The sequence below is a fragment of the Solanum tuberosum genome, unplaced genomic scaffold (genome assembly GCF_000226075.1).
Source record: "Solanum tuberosum cultivar DM 1-3 516 R44 unplaced genomic scaffold, SolTub_3.0 scf00023, whole genome shotgun sequence".
In the NCBI taxonomy this organism is placed as follows: Eukaryota; Viridiplantae; Streptophyta; class Magnoliopsida; order Solanales; family Solanaceae; genus Solanum; species Solanum tuberosum.
The window spans coordinates 792,443-808,249 of NW_006238949.1; the positions used below are offsets into that span (position 1 = coordinate 792,443).

At 37.5% G+C, this 15,807-nt stretch overlaps 1 pseudogene; it reads left to right on the forward strand.

The window, feature by feature from the left end:
• The first annotated feature begins 10,706 nt into the window (after positions 1–10,706).
• Positions 10,707–15,538, forward strand: LOC102594621 (uncharacterized; annotated as a pseudogene).
• The last annotated feature ends 269 nt before the right edge of the window (positions 15,539–15,807 follow it).

The following is a 15,807-nucleotide window of genomic DNA, read 5'->3' on the forward strand; positions in this document are numbered from 1 at the left end:
ACGATTCCAACATTCAAAGGGTAATGCATTCCCGATGCTTACTTAGAATGGGAGTCACAATGTGACCGGATTTTCAATGTGAATGAATTGGCGGAGGTCAAAAGTAGTTGCTATGCTATCGCCCAATTCGAGGGGTATGTTGTCACATGGTGGAAATACATGAAGAGGTGTCACTTGGTTGTTCAAGAAGATCGTCCTCCACCATGGCTCGAGTTGAAGAGGTTGATGAGAGCCAACTATGTGCTGGAAAGATACTGCCAAGGATTACTTGTCAAATTGTATAACTTGAGGCAAGGAAGCAAAAGTGTTGAAGCCTATCATGACGAGTTCCAAAACATAGTCATGAAGCTAGAATATAGGGAAATTGAAGAGCATGTCTTGATTCGCTTCAAGGTAGGGTTGAACAAAGAGATTTCTTCTAAGATGACCCTTCATAGGTTTCCTACTTTGAATGATGCCTTTGAGGCTGCGCATGAGACAGAGGCAATCTGAAGGACACCAAGGAGCTACAAAGGCAAGTTGAGGAACTCCTCAACAAAGGCTATGTGAAGGAAAGCATGAGTACATGTGTTGTGCCGGTCCTATTGGTTCCAAATAAAGATGGAACATAGCGCATGTGTGTCGATTGCCGATCCATAAACAAAATTACGGTAAAGTATCGTCATCCTATTCCTAGGTTAGATGATATGCTTGATGAATTCAATGGCTCTTATGTGTTTTCAAAGATTGATCTTAGGAGTGGTTATCATCAAATCTGGATGAACCTCGATGATGAATGAAAACCCGCATTAAAGACCAAGTTTGGTCTATATGAATGGTTGGTGATGTCATTTGGTTTCACTAATGCTCCTAGTACCTGTATGCGTCTTATGGATCATGTGATGTAACCCTTTGTATGGAAATTTGTGGTTGTCTATTTTGATGATATCTTGATTTATAGCAAGGCCATGCATGATCATGTTGAGCATTTGAAATGTGTGTTTGATGTGCTTAGGAAGGAACAACTTTATGCTAATCGTGATAAATGTTCATTTTATGTTGATGAAGTTGCCTTCTTAGGTTTTGTTGTGAGTTCAAGAGGGGTTTAGGTTGACGGGTCTAAAATTGATGGTATTAAGAATTGGCCAATTCTGAAATCCATAAGTGATATTCGAAGCTTTCATTGGCTGGCCAGTTTTTATAGGCGATTTGTCAAAGGTTTTAGTACCATTGCAGCCCCCTTGACAGGGGTAATCCGAAAGGATAACCATTTTAAGTGGGGAGAGGAACAAGACAAGGCTTTCGAGGCTTTAAAATCCATGCTTAGTTCTGCTCCTTTATTGCAATTACCTGATTTTGATAAAACATTTGAAGTGGAATGTGATGCTAGTGAAGTAGGCATTGGAGCCGTCTTAATGCAGGACCAAAAGCCCATTGCTTATTTTAGTGAAAAGCTAAAATGTGCTACTTTGAATTATTCCACTTATGATCTTGAGTTGTATGCCTTGATTAGGGCTTTGGGTAATTGGCAACACTACTTGTGACCCAAAGAATTTGTCATTAGGACTGATCATGAGTACCTATATGCCTTTCGGGCCCAAGGAAAGTTGAACAAGAGGCACGCCAAATGGATTGAATTCCTTGAAACTTTCCTTTATGTAATCCAATACAAAAAGGGAAAGGAAAATGTGGTGGCCGATGCCTTGTCTAGAAAACATGTTTTGATAAATACTTTGTCTTCTAAATTGATTGGCTTTGAATGTTTGAAGGCATTGAATCCCAAGGATCTCGTGTTTGCTCAAATCTTCAAAGATTGTGAGGAATGAGAGAGGGAAAGATGGATGAGGGATATGTCTTCTACTCCATGTTTGATGGTTTCTTGTTCAAAGGAAAGAGACTTTGTGTGCCTATGAGCTCATGGAGAGAACTATTTGTGAGGGAGGCACACGATGTGGGTTTAATGGGTCATTTTGGTATTAACAAAACTATGGAAATTTTCGAGGACCAATTTTATTAGCCTAAAATGCATAAAGATATTGTTCGAATTTGTGGTCAATGTGTTGAATGTCGACGTGCTAAGTCGCGCCTCCTTCCCCATGGTTTATACACTCCACTCCCCACCCCTCAAAGGCCTTGGCTTGATATTTCAATGGACTTTGTTTTTGGTTTGCCAAGGACTAAAAGAGGTAGAGATAGCATCTTTGTTGTTATTGATCGATTTTCAATGATGGCTCATTTCATTCCATGTCATAAATGTGATTATTCTCCCAATGTAGCATCTTTGTTTGTTAAGCATGTTGTTAAATTGCATGGAGTTCCTCAAACCATTGTAAGTGATAGGGATCCTAAGTTCCTTAGTCACTTTTGGAAAGAATTGTGGGGTAGACTCGGTACTAAGTTGTTGTTCTCAACTTCTTGTCACCCAGAAACTGATGGCCAAACTGAAGTTGTAAATAGAAATTTGGGTTCTATGCTTCATGACGTAGTGCATGGGAAGTTGGCCTCGTGGGAGGAACATTTGCCTTTAGTTGAATTTGCTTATAATTGTGTTATTCATAGAACTATTGGTATGTCTCCATTTGAAGTTGTTTATGGCTTTAATCCCCTAACCCCTTTAGATCTCACTCCTCTCTCTCAAGATGTTGTGTTAAGCTTAAATGAGAGTAAGCCAGCTGAAGCCATGAAGAAGCTTCATGAAAAGGTGCGGCTGCACTTAGAGAAGAAGAACCAATATGTAGCCAAAAGAGCTAACAAAGGCTATAACAGGATCGTGTTTGAACCTGGTGGCTTGGTGTGGGTACATTTTCGCAAGGAGTGATTTACCACCCATCGCAAGACAAAGCTAATGCCGAGGGGTGATGGACTATTTCCAGTGTTGGAGCAATTCAATGACAACGCCTACAAGGTTGCCCTTCCTCCGGAATACCAAGTGCACAACACTTTCAATGTGTGCGATCTATCACCCTTTCCAACTGTGGCTGATGATGATCTGTCGAATTTGAGGACAAATTCTTTTCAAGAAGGAGAGAATGATGTAAAAGGGATTACATCAAGGCCATTTACTAGAAGCCAAGCTCAAGACCTTCAAAGGATGCAAGGGCTATTCATGAAGATGGAGGTGCTCGAGATGGTGTTGATGACAAGCAAGGACTTTCATGCCTTGAAAAATACGGAACCCTTTCGACAAGCAGGGTCCACTTGGCGCATCGCCCAATGGCTTAGGCAATGGTCCCAGTCCGTCTAATGTTACAGAACGTGGCTAGGGATTGAAGAATTACGGAGAAGCTCGCCGACCAGGTCGGCGCATCGCCAAGTGACTAGGCTCGCCCGACTTGGCTCGCCCTTTTGTCTTTCGGGTCACTTTGGAGCCTTTTATCCCAAACTCTATAAATAGCTGATTAGGTTTCCTTTTTAGACTTAGATTATTATTGATGTTAAAAACTGAAAACTCATGTTTGAGTGTTGATAGCTTGGTTAAGCTTTTGTTGTCTTTTGTTAGAAAAGTTGATTGCTTGGGATATCGATTCCCTTGAGGTCATCGTAAGAGATTCGGTGCTTGATTGTGGATTAATCAATTGAGGTCTTTAGGTTTAATATGCCTTTAGGTTGATTTTGATTTACTTTTCTTATGTCAATCTATTTATCTTTACTTTCCGTCTTTGATTTCCGCATTAGATCATAGTTCTTCTTGTGAGAATTACATCACGTTGGTTATGAAGATGTGTAGAATTATTGTATTTTTTGTTTCGTTTGATTAGTTATATTGATTAGCTTCAAGATTATTTATTTTATTTGTATTACAATAATAGAATAAGTTATCTCATTTGTTTAATAGAATAATTAAATCCCATGAGATATTTGTTGGTCCCGTTCCATTCAAAACTATCCCTAGTAGTAGGATACATTCTTACATGTGATGATACAAAAAATGTCATCTACTAAATTTAATTTTGAGCAAAATAAAATTGAAAAATATTAGTATAAGAAACCACATAAGATTTTCTTTGCTTTGAAGTAGTGCAAGTAATTTGAATATTTATGTCAATCACTTATTTTTGGTGAGTTATTTTCCTAATCCACGTATAGTGTCAATTATTTTGAACGGCAAATCACAAGAATAACAATGTAGATATATTTTGTTTGTTTCTATTTCAATTTATTTGTTTTCATTTTTTTTGTTTTAGTTTGTAGACAAAAATGCATCTTTCTAAATTATTAGTAATTAATTCTAACTTTTCATGTCACATGTTTAATATACATTTTGATATATTAAATATTCATATTACATATTTAAATTGCAAGATTAATAAAAATGTTTGATTCATTTTATATATATTCGATTTCGTACCACTAAATACAAAAATATTCTTTTAAATTCATAAATTTCATGTCAAACGGAAATCGAACAGGTCGTTTTAAATGAAGAAAATACTAATGATAACATACACCGTGAAAACAAACTTCCCCTAAGTAGGATAACATTTAAGTAATTAGGTTAGCTTTAGAAAACATGGTACAAATGCGTTGAAAACTCCAACTATACCTGAGTATGAACTTAATGATAATACCAAGAAATAAGAAAATTCAAATTGAATCCAGAAAAAAATCAGACAAATGAGGGATGTGAAATATTGAAACGTGGAAAAATTATCATAAAATTTCAAATTAAACCCAAAAAGAATCATTTGATAGATACGCATAACAAAGTTAAGATATTCATCGTAGAAATAAAAGGAGATTGAATAAATTACACGAATATGAACTTTTGATCGATCACTTATATTTGTGGAAAGGATTCTTCTTTGACAACAAAATAAACAAATCATAGAAAAAAAAGAAATGGAACTCTCTAGTCTATAAATGCTACAAATATATATATATGTGTGTGTGTTTGCATTAGCAATACAAATGTGTTTGCATTAGCAATGTATACAAATGTGTTTGCATTAGCAATGTATAAAAATGTGTTTGCATTAGCAAATATAAGCCACCTAATAATAGTTGCTACCAAATGCAGACACGTCAAATGCAAAAGCCCAAGCAAACAGTGTGTATCTTAGATAAGAAATGTGAATGACTAAATCATTCTTAAGATAAAGTTTAATGACATATAACAAACATGTTGATACCTTCATATGCTACTAACTCTTCTACTATAGTAGAAAAAAAAGTATATATATATCAGTTGGGCAGATGAGCCATTCTGATCCAAATGAATGAAATCTAAATGATGGATCTGTAAAGTCAATGTGTTCAATAGCACTAGTTCACAATAGTCATTTTCAATCCTTCTTCCATCATATTTCTCTTGTTTATTAATTTTTACATCAATGTTAAACATCTTTACCAATAATTTGTCATGTCCACAAAGATTCACTTCAAGTAAATAAATACACACAACACGAATCGAATCAAGAAAACTGAATAGTTGCTCGCTTCTCTATCAGAAGGGTGACATGAATGGCGAAGTAAAACCTTCCATATCTTCTTGGTCCTCTACTTAACCCTTTGTTGTGGGAGTGCTTAACCTTAATTCTAATCCTCAAGATTCTTATACAGCGCTACTGAACCAATATAACAATTCCAAATCTTGACTAAAACAATACTAAAACCTATTGAATATAAATAATCATGGGGAACCTATAGTTAAATTCATGATGAATGAGTGTAGGAGAATAACAAATATTAACAAAGAAAGAAAAGAAAAGATAACATGGTTAAGTTGCATTGGTTTATTGAAATAATGACATCAATATAAATATATAGACACATCACTTAAAAGAGCTAAAGAAAAGGAGTAAAATAAGTTAACCTTATATCATATAACTAAAGCCAAAAATATAGCAACTGACTAATCAGATTTTACCCTATACTACATCCTTATTTATCGGAACTTAATCCTATTTTAAAGTTGTATAATGATACAACATAAGGTCGAACTAATCTCTAGCATTTGAGGAACAAATTTTCAAAACTCCTCCTTGACTCAAGAGCATCAACTCCAAGTCTTCTTTTATGAAACTCGAATCATGCTCTAGGTAAGGACTTAGTTAAAATTTCAGTAGTCTGAAAAACAGTTTTGTAGTGCACTAAGTCTATGTCTCCATTCTTTTGCACCTCCCTCAAGAGATAAAGCTTGATCTTGAAGTTTTTAGGTCTTTTCATGTGAAAACAAATTATTCTCTATTGAAATTGCAGATTGATTATAAATGAAGATTTCAGTGCTCTTCTTTTTCTCCAAGTACAAATGTGCCAATAGCTCCTGAATCCAAAGGGCTTGATTTGTAGTTGATGCAACTGGAATGTACTCTACTTGAGCTCTAGATTGAGCCACAATATCTTTATTTATTGAACACCAAGAGAACATTCAAGAACAAAAAATAAAAAAGTAACATGAGGTGTTTCTCATATCAACTAAGCTATATCCTTTGATACTACTATCCACTACTTATGTTTGTCTTCAAATGTTCTTTGATATCTCTCCATCCACACTGCATGAATAAATTCAGTGTACACTAATCTGAGGAGCTGAGCACTATGTGTCTTGCCTTTTATGTTTAAAATAATCCACTCAGAATGTTTCTCCCATGTTGTTTTGTGAAATGTTGATATCTTCATCCAATTTAGTAATCTATAGAACATGCTTTTAGTGAAGCGAAAGGATAAAAAAAAGGTGATCTCTCGACTCCAAATATCCTTGACAAAGTTTACACTTCTGGTCAGCCTCTATGCCCATGATAATAATCTATCAATAGTTAGGAGTCTATTTTGCAATTGCAACCAAAGCATGAATCTAGCTTTAGGTCCAGTTGTATTTGCCAATATCATACCTTTCCAAGGAACTCTAACTCTCTCTCCCCAATAAGTTGTAAGTAGATCATCTTGATGGTAACATTAGTATGTCAAAGTAATTGATTTTTTTCAAGTAAACTCCTGGCTACTATCATCTTCCTAACCATCTAAGATGCATATTGTGGTAGTGGAGCTGATATGATATGATGCTTCTTGATGTGGAAATTGTGAATTCATATGATCCAAAGCTTATCAGCTTTATGAGCTAAATCCCAACATGTCTTTGTTATTCCTTCCTTGTTTCATATTTGTAGGTTAATAAGATTTAGTTCACGTGTTGAATTGGGAAGGCACATCTTGTCCCATGCTATTATGAAACTTTTTAAATTGTGTTGGTTCCTGACTAGATGTAACTTCTACAGTAGGACTCAATAAGCTTTATGATCTTAGAGGGAATCATAAACAATTGAGCCGAACTAGTTGTGTTATACCTGTATAAGAAAGCTTATTTGTAGTCCAATAAGAGATTCTTGCTACAATTCTATCAATAAGAGGAGCCCATTGACCGAAAGACATCTTCTTGGTGGATAGTGGTATACCTAAATATTTAAATGTCAATTCCCCAAGGGTAAAACCCAACTGCAGTAATAAACTCTCTTGTACTTGCTCATTGATGCCACCAAATTAGAAGGAGAAATTACCAATGTTTGCTTTGTATAAGGCAGAATAAAAGGCTTATCACCTCCTGCAAACAATAAAAGATCATCTCCAAAACAAAGGTGAGTAATACTAAGGTTTGAGCACTTGGAATGATACTAGTAGTGTTTATTTTCTCTGAAAGTACCTAGATATCTGCTCAAATACTCCATATTAATAGCAAACAAATAGGGAGAGAGAGTGAGTATCCTTATCTAACTAACTTAGTAGCATCAAAAGGTTCAGTAGGCTCACCATTTACTATGATTGAATAGTGAGCAGTTCGCACACACTCTAAAATACACCGAATCAATCTAGTAGGAAAGCAAAGTCCATCCAGCATTTGTTTCACATATCTCCACTCTACAAAATCATATGATTTATGCAAATCAATTTTGATCATGCACCTGGGTGAGATATGCTTTGTAGCATAGGCTCTCACTAGTTCATTGGACATAATTATGTTGTCAGCGATTTTCCAACCATGATCATATCCAGAGTGTGCTTCACATAATATGGTAGGCATAACTTGCTGAAACCTTGTAGCTATAATATTAGAAATTATCTTGTAAAGGGTAGAGCAGCAGTGATAACATGGGCAGCATGGATGACACTAACATGAGTGGCGCCAATTTGGAACTCAGCTCGCCGAATGGAGCACATCTTCAATTGCTTCTCCTTGCTTAGTAGGCCTCCCACGCTCCAAGCTATCAACCAAGCATGGTGTTGCCCAACTGGGATGATAACATGGGCAGCATGGATGACACTAACATGAGTGGCATGTACCCCTCAATACCATTCACACGAAGTCAAGCAAAGGATCTCCAAGGCCTACAAGCAATGTTCATGAAAAGGGAACCATTAGAGGAGCTTGAAGGTCACCAAAGAAGGATATACAGTGTGTGTAAGGTACATCGAAATGAGAAGGAAGAAGGAAAGAGGCCATGTGTGCAAATGGTCATTTCATGAATTCAAGAATTAACAAAAGAAGGAAACCAACCAAGGCCCTTATATCATTAAGGGTAAAATTGTCAAAGAAGTGTCTTCTTTATTTTATTTTAAAAAATTCACAAAAGAAGACAACCAAACAAGGACCTTACCTCATTAAGCGTAAAATTGTCAAAGAAGTGTCTTGTTTATTTTATTAGTATAAATAGTAGTCTGTTTTATTTTGGAAGACTTAGACTATATTGAATATTGACTTTCAAATTGTAGTATCTTCTTAGTATGTAATTAGGGTGAACTCTTGGGATTTCTAGTTAACTTCTTGGGTTTGATTAAACAAAGTGTTACACCTTTGTGATTCCTGGTTTCATTTGATTATTCTTCCATCTGTTGAATTTTGGGTGTTGAAGTCAATAGGGAGGTGAGGGTTTTAGTCCCTTGTTGCCCATAATTTCAATAGCTTGAGTATTAATCCACATATCCTTTATTTCTTTGTTACTTTCCTTGTTTGATCTTTATCATTTGGTATCAAGAGCCTAGGTTTAGATTTGTTCTTACAAATCTAGTCTTGGTTTAGAATTTAAAAAAAAATCTGATTTGTTTTTTGATTTGTTATTTTTGACACTAGATCCTTCTTCCCTACTATTTTTTGAGTCTAGGTTTCAAATTTTGTTCAATTTGGAGTTGTAGAAGTGAAGTTGCCATTGAAGGGTTTCAAGCTTTTCAAATTTTGAAAGTGGGTCTTTTCATTGTGGAGAAATTGGAGGTTAATAATTAGTGGGCTTTATTCTCTTAGTTGAAGGGAAGAAAATCCTAAATTTTGAGCCAATTCCGAGTTGATTTGAGTGTATTGGGGTGTTCTATGTGTTCTTGGTGTTTTCAAGTTGTTCTTGAAGAAGAAGAAAGAAGAAAGTACATTTGATCCAACTTTTCAAGTCAAAGTTGGTCAAAGGTATTTTTTTGTGGTCCATTACTGGAATTTTGGAAAAAGATAAATCCACGTGGACTGACACATCAGCAGCCACATCAGACGCCATTTGTCACGCCAGCGCCACACGACATTGCATCAGCAGCTAGCGCAGCAGACAACCTGCCAACGACGTCCAGTCGCACCTGACGTGTGTGAGCGTCAGTTTCAGAGACCAAAACCTTCAAATTTTTCTCAAAACCCCAAAAATATTCTAAGTATGGATGTTTTTTTTACCTAGAAATTTTTCCAAGTGTCCAAACTTCGTGATTCTTTTTCTACCATTATTCCCTTCAATTCCTCAACTATTTAACAATTAATTAACATCTTTAATTACTTGTTAACTAGTTTTAATCATCCAATCAAAGTCTTACAAGTGATGAACTTCTTTGAGGCTTAAACTTTTATAAGTGTCCAAATTCACTTCTTCTTCTTCTAAACTCATTTTTCTTCTATTTTTCAACTATTTAACAATTAATTAACATCTTTGATTACTTGTTAACTAGTTTTAAATCATCAAATCATTTCTTTGTTCCTTCAAATTAAGTAACAACAAGTAATTCTTCTACTTGTTACTTGGTTTATTTTGAGTCTGAATCTTTTGGTGCTTCTTTATTCTACTTTTCTCATCTTAATTTGTTGATAACCTTCTTGCTTCAAGTCCGTTAGTTTTTTTTTTTGGGCGTCCTTCTTTCAAAGAGTCACAAGAATCCACTCCATCACAAAGGATAGGTGATCTTAAGTTGATTGAACGGAGCTAGTTCCCTATCAATTTTGAGACGACACCATAGAAGGTGAGTTGAGAGCTACATACGAGTGACGTGAGGCTTTTCTACTAACCTCGTTTGTTGAGTTTTGTAGGTATCATGTCAAATACAAGTCCAATTAGGGAGGGCTCGGAAAACATCATGGAGGTTCTCGCCAACATCTCTAAGCAAGAAGCGGAAATGAATGGAAGGATGGGAGTTATGGAGGAAAGGTTGGTACGGGTGGAAAATGAGAATAGAAGGAAAGCAATTCAACCCGAATATGAGGAGATAAGGAGGGCATCGATGCATTCCACCACCGTTGCTCCGGGACAATCTCATAATGTATGTTCTCCTCTACAAAGCCGAACCCGAAACTACCAACACCCCACTTCCAAATTCCCAACCCTGCAAACCACCTAAGACAACCTACGCCACATCCAAATCCACAACCCTATCACCCGATACAGGAGAATATTCCTTTTGTGGCCTACCAAGTCCAATGCCAAACACCATTTTGAAATGATTCAAATGCATCTTTTCATGAACCCTATACATCACATCCATAAAATACACCACAAATGCCCTACCAAGACTACCAATACCAAAATCCTCTCTATGATGAAATTCATGAGGAGTTCAATAATGATGAGTTTTGGGAGCATGGGGGTAGGGATGGAAATGGAGTACAAGGGGAAGGAGTACGACCTCGGGACTTGGGGTGGGACCGAGGCATGGAAGATCAAGAATATGGGAATAGAGGAGATATGATGGGATATAGAGGGGATAGGATGGGATATAGAGGCTATAGGATTGGAAATAGAGGAAATAGGTTTAGGGAGAGGGATGATCATCAAGATAGGGGCTTGAACACTATGAAGGTCACACTTCCAAGGTTTAAAGGAAGTAGTGACTCCGATGAGTTCTTGGAATGGAAGATTCAAAGTGAGCGGATCTTTCTCACAAATAATATCTCAAAAACTTTGAAGGCGAAGTATGCTCTCACGCAATTTGAGGGGTACGCATCAACTTGGTGGGAGTCCAAGAGGAGGGAAAGGGAGAACCATCATAACAACGAGTTACCTACTTGGCAAGAGTTGATTGCACTTATGGAGTTGAGATACTTGACTCCAAACTACTACCAAGAGGTGCTCAAGAAGGTGTACATGTTGAGGCAAGGTACCAAAAGTGTGGAAGAATATTATGATGAGTTTGAGAACTTGCGGATGAAGTCTAAAATTGAAGAGAATATGGAATGTATGGTAATACGATTCGTGGAAAACTTGAGGTATGATATCATGAAGCCCTTGAAGCTTAAAAACTATGAGACTCTTGAAGGGGCTTTCCATTATGCCTCAAAGGTAGAAGCAGATTTGAAAGAAGAAAAGTCATACAAGGCCAAAAGTTCTTTAACTTCCACATGGAGCAAATGTATAGATAATTGGAAGACGACATCCTCTAGGGAGAAACCTAAAGGTGGAGGTCAAGATGCCCAAGTCAAGCTTGATTACAAATCCAAGGCAAGTGAGCAACCACAAGGAGGTAACTATGTTAAACCTAACTTTCCTCGACCCTCTACAATTCAATGCTTTAGATGCCAAGGGAGGGGACATGTTGCTAGTGAGTGTCTAAATAGGAGAACAATTGTCGCTCTTCGTGATGGATATAAGACTGAAGATGAAGATGAGGGTGAAGAAAAAAATGAGGGAAAGGGAGATAGGGGTGAAGGAGAGGACGGCGCTTCAGGGGATGAAGAAGAAAGGTTGGATGAGAGGGTGAATTTTGCTTGCTTGATGGAGAAGGGAAAGTCTTTGCTTGATGATGATGAAGACTTGAACATGAATGTCAATCTTTCATATGTTGTGAGAAGAATTATGGGAGCCCTTGCAAAAGAAGAACTTGACCAAAGGGAGAATCTATTTCATGCTAGGTTCAAAATCCAAGATAAAGTGTGTTCTTTAATCATTGATAGCGGAAGTTGCACCAATGTGGTGAGTAGTTCCTTGGTGGAGCGTATGAAAGTACAAACCAGCAAGCATCCCAATACTTATAAGATACAATTGCTCAATGAGAGTGGAGAGATGAAGGTCCTCAAACAAGCAAGTATTCAGTTTAGTGTGGGAAAGTACAATGAAGAATTGGTTTGTGATGTGGTTCCCATGTTGGCATATCACCTACTGTTGGGGAGACCTTGGCAATTTGGTAGAGATATTATGCACCAAGGGAGATCCAACAAATACACTTTTGTGATTGAAGGTAAAAAGTATGTGCTTGCACCTCTCACTCCATATCAAGTGAGTGAGGACTATCGGGCAATGAAGGAGCTTCGGGAGAGAGTAAAAACCGAGGAGGCAAAAGGTGAAGGCGAAAGTTCCACTATCGTTCCAAAGGAGGGGAGTGCCTTGGCTAAAAATAAGAAGAACATGTGCATGATAGAAAAACCAAGCAAGTGTTTAAAGGGTGTGGATGAGGAATGATTTCTAGTGTGCCTTGTCAATACCAACCTTTTGTTACATACTAACTAAGATACTAGCACTTTGCCTAGTATTATTTCTTCTCTTTTGCAGGGCTATGATGAGCTATTTCCAGATGAGATGCGCACTGGATTACCACCCTTCAGGGGAATCGAGCACCAAATATATTTTATACCGGGTTCATAAATCCCCAATCGTCCAGCTTATAGGAGTAACTCGGCAGAAACCAAAGAGCTATCAAGGCAAGTGGAAGAGCTTCTTAAGAAGGGGTTGATCAAATAAATCCTAAGTCCTTGTGCCATACCGGTAATTCTTGTTCCCAAAAAGGATGGCACTTGGATAATGTGTATTGATTGTAGAGCCGTAAATAAGATCACAGTGAAGTATCAACATCCCATTCCTCGACCTGATGATATGCTTGATGATCTATGTGGTTCTATTATTTTCTCCAAGATTGACCTTCGAAGTGGGTATCATCAAATTTGTATGGAATTGGGTTATGAGTGGAAGACGGCCTTCAAGACAAAGTTTGGGTTGTATGAATGGCTTGTGATGCCATTTGGATTGACAAATTCCCCAAGCACTTTCATGAGATTGATGAACCATGTTCTCAAACCTTTCATCAACAAGTTTGTTGTGGTGTATTTTGATAACATACTTGTGTATAGTAAGACAATGGAGGAACATGTATCCCATTTGAAACAAGTGTTTGATGTCCTACTACATGAGCTTCTCTTTGCTAATTTCAAGAAATGTTCATTTTGTGTTGATAAAGTTGTGTTTTTGGGTTTTGTGGTTGTGCAAATGGGATTGAGGTCGATGAAGGGAAGGTGGAATCCATCAAGACTTGGCCGACCCCAACTAGTGCAATCGAGGTAAGAAGTTTTCATGGGTTAGCAAGTTTTTATCGGCGATTTGTAAAGGGCTTTAGTTCAATTGCTGCTCCTTTGACCGAACTAATCAAGAAAGACATACCTTTTGTATGGGGTGAGGAGCACGAGAAGTCTTTTCAAGCCTTGAAATTGATGTTGAGTTCTGCACCCTTGCTCCAACTACCCAACTTTGATAAGGCCTTTGAAATTGAATGTGATGCTTCAGGTGTTGGTATTGGTGGTGTGTTGATGCAAGAAGGAAAACCATTAGCTTTCTTTAGTGAAAAGTTAAAGGGAGTTGCGCTCAAGTACTCAACTTATGACAAGTAATTGTATGCACTTGTGCGAGTATTGGCTCATTGGCAACACTACTTGTGGCACAAAGAGTTCGTGATAAGGACCGATCATGAGTCCTTGAAGCATCTCAAGGGGAAATCCAAGTTGAACCAGCGACATGCTAAGTGGGTTGAATTCATTGAAACATTTCCATAAGTGATCAACTACAAGCAAGGCAAGGAGAATGTGGTAGTGGATGCTCTATCAAGAAGGTTTGTATTGGCCAATACCTTGGTTTCTTGAATGATGGGGTTTGAAAACTTAAAGGGATTCTATTCTATGGATTCCGACTTCAAAGATATGTTTGATAATCTTAGTCAGGGGAAGCGAGTTGATAGGTACCAATTGGTTGATGGTTTTTTGTTCAAAGATGGCCGAGCATGTGTGCCCATGAGCTCATGCAGAGAGTTATTTGTCAAGGAGGCTCATAGTGGTGGTTTTATGGAACACTTTGGGGTACCAAAAACACTTGATATTCTTAAGGAGCAATTCTTTTGGCCTAAGATGAAGCATGATGTTGAGAGGATTTGTGGACAATCTCTAGAATGCAAGCAAGCCAAATCCACGACTAGGCCCCAAGGTAAGTATACTCCTCTTCCTACTCCTAATGGTCCGTGGATGGATATTTCTATGGATTTTGTGTTGGGACTTCCTAGGACTAAAAGAGGACATGATAGTATATTTGTGGTAGTGGATAGATTTTCTAAAATGGCTCATTTTATTCCATGCCATAAATGTGATGATGCATCCCATGTAGCATCTTTGTTTGTTATCAATGTGCTTAAATTGCATGGAGTCCCTCAAACCATTGTTAGTGATAGGGACTCCAAGTTTCTTAGTTATTTTTGGAAGAGTCTATGGGGTACACTTGGTACCAAACTTATGTTCTCTACTGCTTGCCATCCTCAAACGGATGGACAAACCGAAGTAGTCAACCGGACTCATGGAAGCATGCTTCGATGCATGATTAGAGGAACCCCAACTACTTGGGAAGACCGTTTACCCTTGATTGAATTTGCATATAATCGGTATTTCCACTCCTCTATTGGAATGTCTCCATTTGAAGCATGCTATGGTTTTAAACCTTTGTTTCCATTAACCATGATTCCTTCGTCTAGCGATGTTATTGTGAGCCTAGATGCCAAGAAAAGGGCAAAGGAGATGATGAACATTCATGCCAAGGTCAAAGAGGCCATTGAAAAGAACAATTCAAAGGTGTCCATTCGAAAGAATCGAGGGAGAAAGGAAATGCTCTTCAATCCAGATGATTGGGTATGGGTGCATTTCCGAAAGGAGAGGTTTCCACAAGTACGAAAAGGGAAGATAAGTCCAAGAGGGGATGGACCTTTCAAAGTACTCAAGAGAATCAATGACAATGCTTACATGATTGACTTACCAAGTGAGTATAATGTTCATAATGTTTTCAATGTTACTGATTTATCTCCTTGTGTTGTAGGTGGTCCTTTGGATTGGAGGACGAATCATTTTCAAGAAGGGGAGGATGATAACATGGGCAGCATGGATGACACTAACATGAGTGGTATGTACCCCTCAAGACCATTCACACAAAGTCAAGCAAAGGAACTCCAAGGCCTACAAGCAATGTTCATGAAAAGGGAAGCATTAGAGGAGCTTGAAGGTCACCAAAGAAGGACATACAATGTGTATAAGGTACATCAAAATGAGAAGGAAGAAGGAAAGAGGCCATGTGTGCAAATGGCCATTTCATGAATTCAAGAATTAACAAAAGAAGGCAACCAAACAAGGCCCTTATCTCATTAAGGGTAAAATTGTCAAAAAAGTGTCTTGTTTATTTTTTTTAGTATAAATAGTAGTCTCTTTTATTTTGGGAAGACTTAGACTATATTGAATATTGACTCTCAAATTATAGTATCTTCTTAGTGAGTAATTAGTGAGTAATTAGGGTGAACTCTTGGGATTGCTTGTTAACTTCTTGTGTTTGATTAATCAAAGTGTTACCCCTTTGTGATTCTTGGTTT